At 40.5% G+C, this 17,531-nt stretch overlaps 1 protein-coding gene across 11 annotated transcripts in view; it reads right to left on the bottom strand.

Annotated features, from left to right (window-relative positions):
• The window catches only part of OMA1 (OMA1 zinc metallopeptidase), a 79,787-nt gene extending 72,503 nt beyond the window's left edge, over positions 1-7,284 (bottom strand). Inside the window, exons 1-3 of one of the 11 annotated variants that reach the window (XM_045897597.3) lie at positions 7,098-7,197; positions 6,542-6,656; positions 5,707-5,858 (exon numbers count right to left, since the gene is read on the bottom strand). The gene's annotated coding sequence lies outside the window, so the exon portion shown is untranslated. The other 10 variants (XM_054512852.2, XM_045897596.3, XM_064589064.1 and 7 more) reach the window with 10 other exon arrangements.
• Between the last annotated feature and the right edge of the window lie 10,247 nt (positions 7,285-17,531).

Here is a 17,531-nt window from a genome sequence, read left to right as displayed (position 1 = left end):
ATTAGTCCTAGACTAAAAGCTACTTTGGCCCTACCCAGCAAAGATTAAAAGCAAGACCCCCCCCCCCCCAAAAAAGATCAAACTGTTTCTAAGGAATTTAACCACATTCTAGAAAAAAGCTCAAAAACAGTTATAAGAATATAAAAATATACACCATTTAATAAGGTATAATTTATAATTAAAAATTACCAGGCAGCAAAGAAGCAGGATATGTGAACCATAATCAGGAAAAATATTAATAAAAACTCACTTCTAAATAACATGAATGACAGCATTGACAGATAAGGATATTAAATAGTTATTACAACTATATACCAAGTGTTTAAGAACTTAAAGGAAAATCTGCGAATGTTATGTAGAGACATGGAATATGTTTTTTTAAAAAAGACCTATACTGAACATCTAAACAAGAAAAGTACAAAGTCTTCGATGAAAATCACACTGGATAACGGCAGATTAGATATTGTAACAGTGAAATAAAGACCTATAAACCCGGGCGCCTGGGTGGCTCAGCTGGTTAAGTGACTGCCTTCGGCTCAGGTCATGATCCTGGAGTCCCTGGATCGAGTCCCGCATCAGGCTCCCTGCTCAGCAGGGAGTCTGCTTCTCCCTCTGACCCTCCCCCCTCTCATGTGCTCTCTCTCATTCTCTCTCTCTCAAATAAATAAATAAAATCTTAAAAAAAAAAAAAAAAAGACCTATAAACCTGACATATCAATAGAAACCAAGAAAACCAAAATAAAAAACCAAGGGAAAAAAAAAAGGCATCAGAGAGGTGTAGGATAACTCAAATGGCCTAAAATATGTACAACTGGAGTCCCCGAAAAGAGGGGAGGGATGGCAGACCAAAAAAAAAAAAAAAAAAAAAAACCTTGAAAAAATAATGGCCATTTTCCAAATTTCATGAAAACTGTAATCCCACAAATCCAACAAATTTAAAAAACCACACACACAGTAAACACAAAGGAAACTTATTTCAAGACATATCCTAATCAAATTTCTTAAAACTAGTGGAAGAGAAAATCTTAAATTTGATATCTTTGATGAAATGGACCAATTCCTTGAAAAACACGAACTACCAAAGCTAACTCAGAAAGAAATGGATATATCTGAAGAGCCCTATATCTGTTCTTTTAATTGAACTTGTAGTTAAAAACCTTCCCGCAAAGAAAGCTCCCAGCTCAAATAGCTTCACTGGGCAATTCTATCAAACATTTAAGGAAGAATTAATAATAATTCTATTCAAACTCTCCAGAAAATTGAAAAGAAATTAATAGTTTGCATTTTATTCCATAAGATCTGCATTACTGATACTAAAGCCAGAAAAAAAAAATTACAAGACTACAGAGTAATATCTCTCATAAACATAGATACAAAACAATATTTTAGAAAATCGAATTCAACAATATATAAAAAGACTACATCATGACCAGCTGAGATGTGTCCCAGGAATGTAAGGTTGAGTAAAAATTCATAATTAATGTAATCCACCCTATTTACTGAAAAAGAAACACCACATGATCATCCTGATACAGAAAAAGCATTTGATAAAATCCCACATCCAACCCTGATAAAAAACTCTCAGTAAGCTAGGACATCTATAGAAAACTATAACCAACATCATATTTATTGGTGAAAGACCATACTTTCCTCCTAAGATCAGGACTGAGGCAAGGATGCTCGCTCTCACCACTTAAATTCAATACTGTACTGGAGATCCTAGTCAACACAATAGAATGAATAAATGCCTAACTAAATAAATGGCATCCAGACAAGAAACATAGAAGCTAAATGGTCTTCATGCGTACATAACATGATCATCTATTTTAAAAACCCAAATATATCACAATGAGTTTAGTTAGGTGGCAGGATACAAAAGCAATATACAAAAGCAATTTTATCTCTATATACTATCAAGTGATAGAAACCAGACCCTACTCCCTCCAAAAAAGTTCATACTCTATGATTCCAGCTCTATAATATAAACTGTAGAAAATGCAAAATAATTTATAGTTACAGAGAGATCAATGGTTGCCTGAGGATGGGAAGGTAAAGATCAGGAAAGGGATTATAAAGTTTTGGAGATAATGAATATGTTCACTATTTTGATTGTGGTGTTAGTTTCATAGGTGTACACACGTCAAAACTTAGCTTAAATAGGTACAATTTATTTTATAGCAATTATACATTAATTAAGCTATTTTTCAAAAAATAATAAAGAGAGACAACAATAAAATGCAATGTGTGAACTCTGATTAGATCTTAGTTTGAAAAAAAAAAAAAAAACCAGCTTCAGAAGACAACTGGGACTCTTGGGGGAATTTGCATATGGATTTGCTTTCAGGTTATTTTAGGTAAGTACTGCTTATTAAATGATAATGATGTGGTTATGTAGGGGAATATCTTATACCTGAGTACTTGCTTAAGTATCTCCTTATGATGAATAAAACTCACTTTCAAATTACATAATACACACACAAGACATAAAGCCAATGCAGTAAAATATTAACAATCATATCTAAATCATAGTTATATATGTGTTCATTAAAAATTTTTTCAATTTTTCTGCTTCAAAATCTTAATAAAAGTTGGAGGAAAGTATGTAAATCTAACTCAAACTAGACTAATACAATACTATCTAGAAAGATGCTTCAGAACATCAGTTTTTTAAAAAATTAAAAAAATAAAAGAACATCAGCTTTAATGAACTGTATTACCTATTTATCAAACTATTTGAAAGTCACTCAAAATTTTTATATACTTATATATTCCACCCTTGCATTATTAACATATAATATTAATATATGTTAACATTATATATAATGTTATAAATAAAGGGCATGCTAAGTAAACATTAACTCCAAGTTAACCTTTCAGAATTACTATCCATTTTAAATCAGAGTCCAGACTTGATACATAATAATCTGATGTAATTAACAAGATACTTTCTAGGTTTTTGGGGTTTTTTTTGAACCAAGCTGAAAGTAGTAAAATAACTGAAGCCTAGAAATCATTTCAAATTAGTATCTGAGTAGCTACTAAGGTTCTTCATTGGCTAGGTGGCTTGAGAGTTACAGATGCAGCATAAAATCCAGTCCCTGCCCTCATGGATATTACCGAGTTAAGGGGGAAAATGTATCTAAGTAAGACTATTAAGGGATAATAGAATACAGTTCCTCATTAAGTGTTACGCACTATATGAATTCTTAAAAAAGAAAGGATATCCATGAGTAGCAGAAGAGTTCAAGGCAACTATTATTTTTTATGCCATTGGGGCAGATGCAGAAAAAAATTGTTTCGAACGGGAAAGTATACTTAAGGTTTAAAAATAGGTCATTTGCTAGAAGTCAAACTGCAAAAACAACACAAACCCACATTCTTAGATCCTTTACCATAGGAGATAAGCTTCAGACACTCAACCCGATCACACTCCCTTTATAAGGGCATCCTACAGCCTCAACTTAAGGGACAGGCACAGACTGTCAATCTTTCCCAGTGACCTCTGTCACTGGCCACAGAGCTAGGAGTGGATATCTGATACAGAAAAGACTTTTGGTGAGGCAGTGTCAGGCAAAAGAATAAGGGCAGTATAAACTGGAGTTATAGTTGGTGCTATGGCAACACAAAGCAATATGCAAGCAAGAACTGCAAACAAAAACCTTTGCAAAAGAAGTGGATCAACAGAAAGGACAATGGAATCAATGTGTGGAAAGTAAAAGATCATGAAGCCTCAGGGAGAGAAAAAGAGAGAGGGGGCAAGATTCATACCCTCCTGGTTCCCAAGAGTCCACACTGTACTTCCTAAATGTGACTGAGCTTCATAAGCTTTTACTTTCTTCCTAAAACAATTCCCTCTCTTCAAAGGGGTTCTGTATCTTGTAAATAAATGATCTCTGACTTAAGAAGTTACACAGTATAAAACAGTTATACCTTTCATATACAAGCTGGTAACATTTTAATATTACACGTGTTGCTTATTAGAATTAGCTAAGGGCTCCTTCTAGACTTTGCAAAGCCAAATTCCCAATTTTCAACACTGCATCAGTTCCAGTTAATCAGTTCTGGATAATCTCTGCAGTGACTTTACATGTCAATTTTGCCTCCTTAATATCTCAATCTAGCCTTTCCCGGGCTCTGTGGCCTTAAGGTTGTTGATTACTATATGCCCTCCAATCTCTCCATATTAAACCACCAACTCCTACCCCTCCAGTTCATTCCCACCCCCATCAAACTAGAACTAGAGCAATCTTCCTAAAATGCAAATCAGACAACAGAATCCTACTCCCAAACTCCCATAAAGTCCTACATTGCTAAATACTATGCAGCCATTTTAAAAAATGGAGATTTGTGTAATGACAAAGAGACACACGAATCTTAAAAATAACAACAAATGCTACTTGCAAAAATTTGGTAGATCAGGAATGGCAAACTCAGATGTGTAAACCAGCGCTGCAGGACAGAAATTTCTGCAATGATGGAAATGTGTCTGCGTTGTCCAATATGCTAGCTCCTACCTATGGCTGCTGAGCACTTGAAATGTGGCTGGTGTGACTGAGAAAAAGAATTCTTAATGAACTTAATTTTAGTTAATTTGAAACAAAATGGCCATAGATGACTAGTGGCTACTAGTGCAAGTTTGTAGGGTCCAGGCAAAGCCATACTGGTGTAAATGCAGATTCATGCCCATCTAAAGAAGGCGCAACAAGTGTAATGGAACTTGAGCTTAGTGTTACCACAGTTCAATATTTTCAAGACAGAAATTCAAACTTTATGTGAAAGTTATCAGTTTTAAAATGCTGGTAACAAACTTAAAAAAAACTTAACCACCTTGGCCAAACAAACCTACACAAGACCCCAATCAGTTTTTTACCTCTGAATGATGTTATTCATTCATTAAATATTTAATGAGTGCCTCCTACATGCCATACCACATACCACTCTGGACTCTGGAGATACCACAGAAAATAAAGCAGACAAAAATCTCTGCCCAATTTGCAAAAATAGTAATGCTGAAATATGCTAGTACATATAAATATAAATAAATCTAAACCAAAACGTAGCAAACTATTCATTATCATTATTTTGAGTGGCAGAATGGTGGATGTAAAGGATTTAGTATTTTCATCTCATGTATTTCTATGCTGTTTAAATTTTTACAGGATGTATTATTACTCTTGTAAGCCCCAAAGTCTATAAAGGCAACTATTTTTGTAATTTCCAATGGTTTCCATGGGCTTCCATAAACTCCTCCATAGAGAAGACCAGGCCTCTCACAATGCCACCTCCCACTATTTCTCCAGGCACCTTCCCCCAGCTCTCCTTCACCCATTCCCAAGTTCCAGACCCACTGATTTACTGCTAACCTTCAGAAAAGCTCTCACCTCTATTTCTACGCACATCTATTACACTGCTTAGCTCTGTGATTACGGCAAGCAAACTCTTGCTCATTTCTCATGACTTACGTGAAATCTTTAAAAAATATTCTGACAGAGGTATAAGCAAAAGCCCCAAACATTACATGAACATAACTAAAAACGTTACCATTTGTACTGCTGACAATCAAGTGTCATTTAGAACAGAAATAGTGCCTGAAATTTTACAATCCCTGGTTTATCCTTAAGAAAAGGTAAAGAACTGGTGAAGAAATCTATTTATACATTTCCAAAGAGCAACACTAGACTACACAGAGCCTAAGAAGTTACATACCTGTAACTTCTTACAGGATGGGGGATTTTGGGTAAACTGATTTAGCAGGATTCTTGCTGAAACTGGACAACAAAGTCAGAATCAGGACTGACACATCCTCTTCGAAGAACTGTAGCAGGTCAACAAACATAGCTGGCAAACTTCTAAGATTACTAAATTAATGATGTGAGAAAATTAAACAGTTTGGATTGTTAGCCTCTAAGAACATTTCAGAGCCTTAATTCTTTAAGTACCATCTCAGAATGAGCAAATACAGCACTCACTGGCACTCAACAGCTGAAGCCTGGAAGACCGTTTTAACAACTCTGCTGAAAATGACTATTTCTTCTCTAGTTTCTATGGAAACAGCTGTCAGACTGGCAAAAATAGAACGTGTACTTTAAAATAATCATTCAAGCAAAGTACACCCATGATGGAAGACTTTAAAAAAAATAAAATAAAATAAATAAATTGGAAGGCAACAGACTTGGTCCTTAAGCTTCCAAATGTCAGCCTGCACCCCTTCGCCAGGGCTGAGATGATGGATATAAAGCTACATCATTTTCGCGAGGGTTACACAGCACTGATTGTGGAGTCACGATAGTTGATCAATCCCTGAATTCCAAATGAGCTATTTTCTTCGCCCCGGACTAAAATTTCTCGTGGAGGACTGCACGGCACAATAGAACTGTTGCTCCGCTTTACACAGGCAAGTGACATTATTTGAAGAGTATTAAAAAGTGGTATTTGTAGACAAGTTTATAAAGAAATTATCACAACTCCCGAGCACTGTTTAGGCAGGAAATGTTCAGTTCTTCATGGCAGGGTTTAGGTAGGAAACTTTTATGTTCTCTACCTTGAGAGTGAGGAGGTAAGAGAGGGACTGCCTCTCGAGTTGCTTTAGGCGGCAAGAGGCGGTTTTCCACAGGTGAAGGTGTCGATGTGAGGCACACCATCCTGCGTTAATGATACTACTTTAAAAAAAAAAAAAAGCCGCTAAAGAGAAGAAAAGGCTGAGCGGAGAGGCAGGGAACCCGGGAACCCGGAAACCACAACCACCTGCAACGAGCACCTCCCCGGGGGGGGGGGGGGGGGGGGCAGGGGCCCCTGGGTTCCCTGCAATTCACGCCGGGAGGGCAGGGAGGGCTGAGGCTCGACTCTCCCGTACCCCTTTTCCACTCGCCCCTATGCCCCGACGCCAGACGCCAGCCCTCCCCACTCCCGCCCGGACGCCCCTTCGTCCCTGCCCCCCAGGCTCCGCCACCCCAACCTCCCTCGCAGTGCTCGCGAGCCCCGCCCCTCATCCCGGCGCCCCTCGAAGTCCTCTCTCCCCAACTCCCGCACTCTGCCCCCGCCCCTGGGCCCGGCCCAACTCATAAAAGAAGGGCAAAGGCGTCCCCCAAAGGACAGACCCTAGCAGTGGCGAAAACGTAGAGGACTCCTCCGACCGGACCTTTGCGCAAGCGCATACCCCACCACATAAGCCCCGCCTCCTCACTTCCTGCCCTGTGTCCGGGCCCGGGCGCCTTTTGCTCCGCCCACAGCGGGCAGTCGCCACACCCGCCCAGAATCGTCCTCACCGCGGGCCGCTGCCCGGGACCGCACGGTGGCGCTCTCACGCCCCCGCGTGGCGGGAGGAGGGACGTGGCTGCGGGCTGGACTCTTGGCACGTCTTCACTTATGTCCTTGGAACCTGATTTGGGACCTCTGAAGAATGATCCAGGCAAGGCTGTGACGGCTCAAGATTCTAAGGCAGTGCTGGCCAAAGGCAAAGAGACTCGAGGGCTGCCAAAGGACTAAGGTTTCTTGGTTTTGAAGTTGCACTGATAGAAGTAGACTTTGCAGTGAGAGAATTCTCTGCTTTCACATGACTTCTGGAACGGCACATTTTAAGAAAAATGAAGTACAACCTGAAGCATCTGGAAGTTAGTTGAAAATAGCTAGCTACAAAACAATGTATCTAGTACGTATCGTTTATGGCACCAAAAAATACTTATCCAGCACCAAGTGCATCTAGGCGCCAGGGATACAGCAGTCAATAAGATAAAGACATGACTTTCACAGAGCTTGTATCACAGTGAGGAAATCTAGGCAGTAAGCAAGCAAACAAGTAAATAAACACGGTATCAAGATAGTGGTATGATTCTATATTAGTTTGTTAGATTTATATTCTATGCACGATGAAAAACATCTTAAAAGATGTAAATGCTAGAAACAATTTTAGAGGATTATAAGCTTTTACAAGATGATAAGCAATATTTTCTTTTGCCTTGCTTATTTGTGTTTTCTAATTTGCCTTTTACTTTGAAGGAACTATTCTGGCAGATCCCTGACCACTGGTTCCCTAAAAACTGAAGTGGCTGGTCCCTGAATCTTCATGGGTTTATCTGAATTGCATGTGTCTTCCCAAGTGTTGCAATGTACTAGCTATCTCCTGCTCAGCATGCCTCATGAGCATGCTGCTATCAATATAACAGATAGGGTGGGGTTCTCTGGGATGTCCAGGTGATCCAGATCCTTTTGGACTGTGTTATGAGAGCTCACCAAGATGGTACAATGACTATCACCAGGCCCACTACATGGTTAAATCCACAGTCTATAAACCGTTCTCCTGGTTTCTGAAGCAGCCAGACTGGCAAATTAAAGGGAGAAATGACAGGGACAACTACTCTGTATCCTTTAAGTCTTTAATGGTGGCATTAATCTCTACCATCATCACCTATCCCCTTGGGTGAAATATTGGTTTTGATTTATTATCTCATCTTGGTAGGGAAGGGACAGTTTTAGTGGCTTTTACTTGATCTTCCCCACCATGAGAACTCAAGGCCAAAGACCTAATGTGGAGCTTGTTCTCAATATACAGTCCCAGTGATACACTCAGAGACTGAGGAAAGACCAACGGATGGGTCTATGCTCCCATGGACTCATTGTAAGCTGGATATTATCCAGGAATCTGCTTACCACCATTAAGTCCCCACTCTTACAGCGGGACCATGATAACACTTTGGGTTTCTGGGTAACAAGATCCTTTCAGACCCTGCAAAATTTCTGGCTGTTTCTCTTTCCCCAACATAGAGTTAGCTGTGAAAAGGGTCACAGGCCATAGAGTAATCATTGTGGTAAATATTTGTTTCAGTGTTGCAGGGTCCTTCCTAAGGACCCACCCACCTCTTCAGTCGATGGGTTCTGTGGTCTTGGTCTGAAGATTGACTCAGAATCTGAGAACTGAGCAAGAAGCATGACTTTTTTATTAGGGCAACCACCCTCAGACTCCTGCTCCCCCATTCTTGCCTTCTTCTGGTTCTAGATATTAAGCAGCACCCTGCTGGCTGCCCATCTCCTTTTCCCCTAGGGACACCTTGTACTATTAAATACCTTCACAGCCCCTGAGGATCAGGTTCCCTGTTTGGCCTCTCTTGCCAACTATTCGAGTAATTACAGTCCCCAGGCTTCTGGTGGTTAAAGTCACCACCTGGCTTCTGTGGCTCCAGGATCCTGGCATTACCAATGGTATTATTACCAACCCCAGCCCTGTGATTGCTTCTCTTCCCATCATCCTGGTCTGCAGAAGAGAGCCCCCTCTGAACTTTTAAGTGATGCTGGTACTTCTCTCATTTCCCATTGCCATTGTGTATTGTCTATCCCTTGGGCCTCCTGCGGAGCATAACCCTCCGTCTGGTCTTCTGGCTCCACAAGAAATCCTTCCAGCAAACCCACTTCTCTCGGGACCTTCTTTTCTTCCTCAACAGTCTGCTAGGTCAATTCAGCTGCCTTCCTTCCTGGAGACTTCCCTTGGCTGAGATTGATATAACCTGCCTCATCCAAGAATATGCCTTCTCCCCAGGAACAGCATGCATCCAATGACTGATTAATTTAGGAGATACAAAGGCCTGGTCCCTGTGCCTAAATTGAGGACAACCCTGCAAGGCCACCCCAGCTCTAGGGCTCTCCATAGGATTGGCTGAGAAGCACCACTTCTCCCTCTGCCCAGTCCTCTGTCCCTTACTTATGGGTGTTGTCCCTGAGGACCCCTCCACCACACCCCAACAACCCTGCACAGAGACTTATCTCAAAGTCTGTTTCCAGGGAACCCCACCCAAGGTAACTCAGTTTTCTCCAGAGGTAGAAGCTGCCTAGATACCGAAAGACTTTCGTCTACACCTCCCAGAGGAAGTACCAGAAACTGAATCCTAAGTTAAAGGGAGGGTAATTCTGAAGAATTGTGAGGTTCAGCTTGTTTTAAAACCAGGTGTAGACAGTAGCTGAACAGACAACACAACTCTCTGCTGATCTCGATTCAGGTTGAGAGCCAGGCAAGGTGGCCACGGGATTTGATAAGGGTCACACATTTGGTAGGCTGCAATGAACGGGCGGTACCTTGACTGAAGGGAACTTTCATTTTTCTTGAACATGTGCCAGGCCTGATTGTTCCAAATGTTGGAACAGATCAGTTCTGAGTCTGAAATGACCCCAGTACAGACAACTGCAGAATCTTCTACTTCAACAAAAACTAGTTCAGCATTTTCTTCATCCACAGGCTTGACTGACTTTACTTCTTCTGGCACCCCAGCCTTTCTTCCCACAGAACATGAACAGGCATGCCTTTAATTTTTTTCCTTTTTTTTTTTTGGCTTGAAGAGAGTAGTCACACCAAGTTCTAGTGTGTTATTTTCATCAGTTGCCACCTGGATTGTTAGGCTCCAGCTTGCTGAGTGGTCTCCCGGCCTTGGTCTCATGCCTCTTGTCTAAAAAGCAGCCACCTGGCCCCAGGTCCTGAAGCTGGGGGCCAAGATGATGCAATATGGGTCAGCAACGGCAAGCCAGGCCCGAGAGGAAGCCCATCACTTTGACACATCCTTTGCTCGTTCCCCAGAGATGAATTCTCCAGGGATTTCAGTTGAGCACTTTTTTCTAAGAGTCAGCACAAACTATTATTCCTTTATTGCAAAAGTAAACTATTAATGCCAAGAAAAATAAAACAAAAGAGAGAAAAATACCCTTAACCCACTACCCACAGATAATTAATCACTGTCAACACTCTGATATGCAACCTTCTTGAAATGCAAGATTAAAATGACTTTAAATATTTTAAACTTTGATAGGATGGAAGATTTCTCACTGTCCTTTTAATGTGTATTCCTTTGATTCCTCAACGATGTAAACATTTTTCCATGCTTATATGCTGTTCGGATTTCTTCTTTGGCAAATATCCTGTCCATGCCCTTAACCCATTTTTCTATCAAATATGCCTTTGCATTTTATTGTCTTGTGAAAGCACTTTATATATTTAAGAATTTTCTGTCATTTATGTAATAAACATTTCCCCTGGTTGGCATTTGTCTTTCAATTTCATTAATTCATGTATGCAGATACACAAACTCTAAAAAATTTTAATAGAAACAAATCTATCCATCTTTTCATCATGGTTTCTGCCTTTAAGATTGTATTTATAGTCTATCTCAAGCCCAACATTATATATTTACCAATATTTTCTTCTGGTATTTAGTGACTTGGTTCTTTGTTCTTTCTTTATCAGGCATTTATTTCAGTACAAGGTCAGACAGAAAAAATATAACCTAAAATATTTTCTGAATGATCAGGCTAGTGGACACGTGCAGGTGTTGTGCCCATGGGAAGGACCACCAAGGCAACTGCTGTCCCAACAGTTTATTGAATTGCCCATCTTTTCCTGACTGACTTGAAACGTCACTTTGGTATAAACTAAATTCTCTGCTTCTGGAGTTTTCTCTTTTGTTCCTTTGTCTGTTCTAGCGCTAGTACATGATGCTAACGTTCTAACTTTACAATATAGATTTCATTTTCAAATACTTTCTGGCTCTTCTTAATATGTTTTAACTTCAGGACGAATTTTGGAAGACTTTTTCAAGTCCTCCCCACCCAAAAATGCACAGAGATATTAATTTTGTTATTGCTGTTTTTAAACTTAGATTAATTTTGAGGAATGTTATACTTCTACAAGGTTGACTCTATCAATCCAAGAAACTTGACATGTGTCTCCATTTAGCCAGGTCTTCTTTTATGTCCCTCCATAAAGTTTTACAGTTTTCTTATATGGGTCAAAGCAGTATATTTTTTAAAGAACTATAAACTTTGACTTCATAGGATTACAGAATCTCGGAACTGGAAGGGACTGAAAAACCATCTTGTCACCCCACCCAGTCTGTTGCTGAGCCCACCTCTCAAACAACCAAAGATATAGAGGTATTTCTGTGTTTGTTTTAACATGATGACATCATACTATATGTATGTTCTGTGACTACGGTTTATCACTTAAACAACAGGTCTTGTAAAAAGTTCTGTATCAGTGCATATAAATCAACTTAATCCATTTTGATCACTGCATGGTGTTCTATGAAGATGATATTGCATCATTTAATTTATCATGCCCCTGTCCCTGGACATTTAAGCTATTTCTGTCATTTTGCTGTTACAAATAACTCAGCTTCCAGCCTTGAACCCTAAGTAAAATCAAAGTCCCCAAAATTCTAGAGCACAAGACCAGTGCCTGCAAAGCACCCCCTCCTCAAAATCACCACTAGGTGGCACAATGCCTGTTCAAAAAGAGTCTGACTTTCCAGTGTCCTTCAATTCTGTTCAATAAACATTGAACATGCATTATATAGTAGGCACTGGAATTTTTTATACACTAATTTCAATAAAATAAACAAGTTCATTAATTCTAAAACACTTATGGAGTGCACACTACGTGCCTGGCACAGTGTAGGTCTGAGAAGTCCAGGGAAAATTAACAATCCCCTGCCGCTCTAAACTCCAGCAATTCCCAAAATAAAACAGGAGTCATTACAACATGGTACCCACTGATTTCTAAGCCCTAGATGAGTCCACACGGTAGACCAAGAGACCAGGAGAGCAGATTCTCAAATAATTTGGACAATCACTTAAATGTGTCATGAGATCTCCATGCTTATGTCCCCAGGCTCTTGTACAAGCCATTTTCTCTGTATGAGATGCTGTCTAAATTGGTGTTCCTTCAGAGGGATAACCTGAGACAAGGATTCAAATGCAAGTCATTCACTGGGAGGTGATCCCAGGAAGCAACAGTTGGGAAGTAGGGAAGTGAGACAGGGAAGGAAAGGAAGCCAATAAATGATGCATTAACAAACTAGTTACAAATGGGGGCAGATGGAGTGGAGTCCCTCTGATGAATGTGGGACCATGTAACACACAGCTCAGAGTTTCCAAACTGAAGGCTGAAGTTGCTGGTCTATTTATCCACTAATTGGTCATTGGTTGAGGGCTGTCCTGGAGATGATTAATTCTCTAGCACTTCCAGCCTCCTTCATGTGCTCCTGGGAGCCCAGAAAAAGCCTCAAGCAAAGGGATTCAGATGCTGGCAGTTGCCAGTTGGACCCGCATGTGCAGAAATATGAGCCAGACACAAATATGCCGGGAGATATGAATGGGCACTGGTGGCATCTGCTAAGAATGCCTTTTCTACTGTCACCTGGCTGATTTATTCTTCAAAACACAGGGCAGAAATCACCCACGCGGGCAAGTCTTGCTTCTAGAACTTCCTGAAGCAGATCTTCCCTAAGCTGATACCCACCTCCACCTCAGATTTCATCAGTTCTCCCTGATGGATGTTGTCAGAGCCCAGTACTCCCTCACTATAACGATGTGGAAATGGGGTTTGGAGTCCACGGCCATGAAAGAATTCTTGAGACGTCTTTGGTGCAAAAAGGTGGTTTTTTTAAAGCACAGGGACAGAACCTGTGGGTAGAAAGAGCTGCACTGGGGTCATGAATGGCCAATTATATACAAGTTGGAAGAGGGTTGGGGATAGCGTAAGTCTCTAAGAAATTTTGGAAGCAAGGTTTCCAGGACCTCGAAGGGGCTAGCTATTGTTGGGAAAGGTTATTTATTACCATCTAATAAAACTTTAGTCATGAGACCCTTCAGATGTGTATCACTGGGCCATGCGCTTGGGGGATGATTGCTAACATATATCCTGGGGGAGGTAGAGATAAAGGAAATTTCCAAAGGAATTTTTATATGTGAAACTAGAGTCACAGGGTCCTAGGGTGGGGAGGAGGATCAGGATAATGTTAAGCTATGATTGCCTTTTGCCCTTAGCAAAGGGTCAACATTGAGACAGCTGAGCTCTGGGAGGAAGTTCACTCTACCTGTTTCAAAGGTTTGTCAGTGGGCTGTAGGCAGGAAGGAAATGTAATTTTTTATTTTGCCTCTGTTTCCCACATCAGTAACACTTGCACCACACTATTGCAACTACCTTTTTAATTGATCATCCAATCCCAACACCACTGATGCATTGACATGTAAGATCTTTGAGGGCAGAAATTGTTTATTGCTCTATTCCTGTTTCTAGCATAGTGATGCAACATAGCAAATGGCTAATGTCTATTCACTCATAATTTTGAATCTTCATTTGGTTTTCAAAAGTATAGTAAAATAGGGCACCTGGGTGGCTCAGTTGGTTGGGCAACTGCCTTCGGTTCAGGTCATGATCCTGGAGTCCCAGGATCGAGTCCCGCATCAGGCTCCCTGCTCAGCAGGGAGTCTGCTTCTCCCTCTGAATCTTCCCCCTCTCATGTGCTCTCTCTCTCTCTCAAATAAATAAATAAAATCTTTAAAAAAAAAGTATAGTAAAATAAACGATGACCAAGTGTAAGTGTTTTTGTGTAGCTACTAGATAGTTGTAATATGTGCTGATTAATTTTTAGTATAAAAGCTAGTAATTGTTTTTACTTATGATTTCTTAATGAAATAATAATTTTTTAAAACTCCCCATGCTGATCAAAGAGAATAATTTGAAGAGGATAATTATACTCACGAAGGATGAAAATTACTACTTTAATAGTATTTAGGGGTCTGATTAGACTAAATAAAGGAAGAACCCAGTTCGCCAGGTCTTTAAGCATTTCCTGAAGATCTGGATTAAAGTCTAAATAATATATCACCATGAACTGTTCTTTTAAATAATTTTTGGGATTTTTTCCTTATTATTAAAATAAATTATAATCATTATGGAAAATTTGGGAAATACATAAAAGCATAGTTGGAGACAACAGAAAGCCCTATTCTCCCCATCAATAAATCTTTGCATTTTATTTCTGTGTGCATCCATAAGAAGATACCAGCTCAGATCCCTGCTCTCCCCACAGGGATGCTCCTGCTCTTTCTCATCTTACGCTCCTATGGGGTTCCTGATTTCACTTCTCATGGTTGTTCCCTTTTTATCTCACAGAAACAAAGACATGCCTTTTCCTTGATTTCTACACCAACAACACTGCCCATATGGCACACTAGCGTAGCCAACTTATACTAAAAATTTGGGGGTCAAGGCAAGGAGGAAATTCACATCACAGGTCCATATACATCATTCATTCATTCAGCAGAAAGAGCCTTTTAAAAAATGGAATATTAAGGGGAGCCTGGGTGGCTCAGTCACTTAAGCACCCAACTCTTGATTTTGGCTCAGGTCATGATCTCAGGGTTGTTAAGATCGAGCCCACATAGGGCTCCGTGCTGGGTGTGGAACCTGCTTAAGATTATCCCTCTCCCTCTGCTCCCCCCTTCTCCTTCTCTTCAAAAAAAAAAAAAAATTGGAATATTAGAATTCCTTTCTCAGTCAAGTCCCACACTAGGGGTCTGAACTGGATTGAACAGTACCCTCCCCCCAAATCCATGTCCACCTGGAACCTGTAAATGTGACCATATTTGGAAATAAGGTCTTTGCAGATATAGTCAAGTTAAGACAAGGTTTTACTAGATTAACATGGGTCCTAATCCAATGACTCTTGCCTTCTAAGAAGAGGGAAATTTGGACACAGACACACACTGAAGAAGGACCACCTTCGGAAGGAGGCCAAGATTGAAATTATGCTGCCATGGGCCAGGGAAGACCAAGGACTGCTTCACAACCACCACAAGCCAGAGGATGCAAAGGATGCTTCCCCAGAGCCTTCAGGGAAAACGTGGCCCTGCTGACACCTTGACCCTCAAAGGCTAACCTCCAGAACTGTGAGAAATTGCTTTCTGTTATTTTCAGCCACCAAATTTGTGGTGCTTGATCATGGCAGCTCCAGGAAACTAATAGAGGCTCCAACCCCTGCTAAGTGATCCTTCCTTTCCCTCACCCCCCAGCTTCCACCCAAAAAATTCCCTCTCAAAGCAATTCAGGTTCTTTTGCCCTCCCCCAAGCAAGGGGCCCTTCCTCTGCATATGCAAAGGCTCATTCTCAGCTTCACCAAACAGGGAGGCGGGAGGTGGCCTAGGAGGGTTTCCCTTTCTGCTGCCTTGGCAGGCTGCTCAGAGAAAGCTGAGTGTGGCGAAGACGGCATCCTATCCTGATAAAAATTATACCTTTCTGCTTGAAGATTTAAAAAAAAAAAGAAGAAGAAGAAGAGAGAAAGAGGGGAAAGAACGCAGATATGGTCAGCTTAGATGTAAGACAGCAAATGGTGCATTTAAAGTAACAAATGTGTTCCCATTTTTCTTTTTTAAAATGGAGTGGGATCATTCTATAGTTTTGTTATTCTCCCCCTGCCCCTTATTAGAAAGTCCTCAAAAATTATACTTACACAGATCCACAATCCCTTATTTATACAAGTCCAAATTGTTCCAAAAACCAAAAGCTGTTTGGAAAGTTTGGTGCCAGCTCATTTGGCAGCAAAGCTGACCTGAAGTGGCCTAGGGCTATTTTTGGTTTATTTATACAAATTAGTGTGACTATAAATAAGTTTCATGGCAGAAACCTGGACGTGTGGACCGTGCTGCCACAGACCCTCCTGAGGGGGCTAAATAACATGCACCAAATTATCCTTCTAAAATTCCAAAATTCTGGTTTTTGAAACACTCCCTCAAGGAGTTGTGGACCTGTATTTAGGTTCCTTTCAGCGTTTTGCTATTATAAAATTGCTGCAGGGAACACATCTTATACGTGAACCTTTGTGCGCATCACTGTTTTATTTCCTTAACATAAATTCTTTGACGTGGAATTAGGAGAGCAAAGAAAATAAACACTTCTAAGGTCCTTGGTGGATGTTGTCAACTTGTTTTCCGGAAAGGTTATACCAATGAACACCCCCCTCATCAGCACTGAATAATACCAGTTGTACTAATTTCACAGAGGAGAATTTTTGCCCCACTTTGCTTTGAACAGCTGTAATTACTGGTGATGTTAGATATATTTTTGAAAAATGTTTATTATCAGGGCATCTGGCTGGCCCAGTCAGAGGAGCATGCAACTCTTGATCTTGGGGTCGTGAGTTCAAGCCCCCTGTGGGTATGGAGATTTAAATAAATAAAACTTTAAAAAAGATATTTATTATCATTTCTAGGTCCTCTTCTGGAGTCATCTATTTGTGACCTTTGTCCATTTTCTACTGACCTCAGGACCACCTCGTAAGGTTGTTCTGTGTATGAGCTGCACCAAGATCAAGGGTGTACAGTGGCCAAAATCAAGTCTGACTCCAATCATCTACCTGTTGACCCTCAACTGAGGAGGGGCACATTTTTCTTCTTACAAAGCTACCTCATGCCTGTGAACTTGGCAAGCCTGCACTGCAAGACTGGGTCCAACTACGTGGGGTGCCTTTTTCTAATTTATCTGCCCAGAGGGGGGCGCCCTTTCTAATTTGTGCCAAGGTACCTAACTAAGGCCTTGATTAGAGCATTGTTTTTCTAATCAATTTGTCTGTTCTTTATATAGTAAAGCTATTAATTTTTTGCATATCATTTCCTGCTGTATTTTCCTTGCTTATTGTTTTGTGTTTGTTCCACTCATAAATTATTTAAATGCGTTCCACATTGCTTTTCATTAACAAAATCTTCATGGAGTTCTT

Source organism: Mirounga angustirostris, unplaced genomic scaffold (genome assembly GCF_029215605.1).
Source record: "Mirounga angustirostris isolate CCGP_5_RB_7025 unplaced genomic scaffold, mMirAng1.0.hap1 SCAF_4, whole genome shotgun sequence".
Taxonomy (NCBI): domain Eukaryota; kingdom Metazoa; phylum Chordata; class Mammalia; order Carnivora; family Phocidae; genus Mirounga; species Mirounga angustirostris.
Note: the sequence above shows the minus strand (reverse complement) of the source record. Positions and strands in the feature narration are given on the sequence as shown.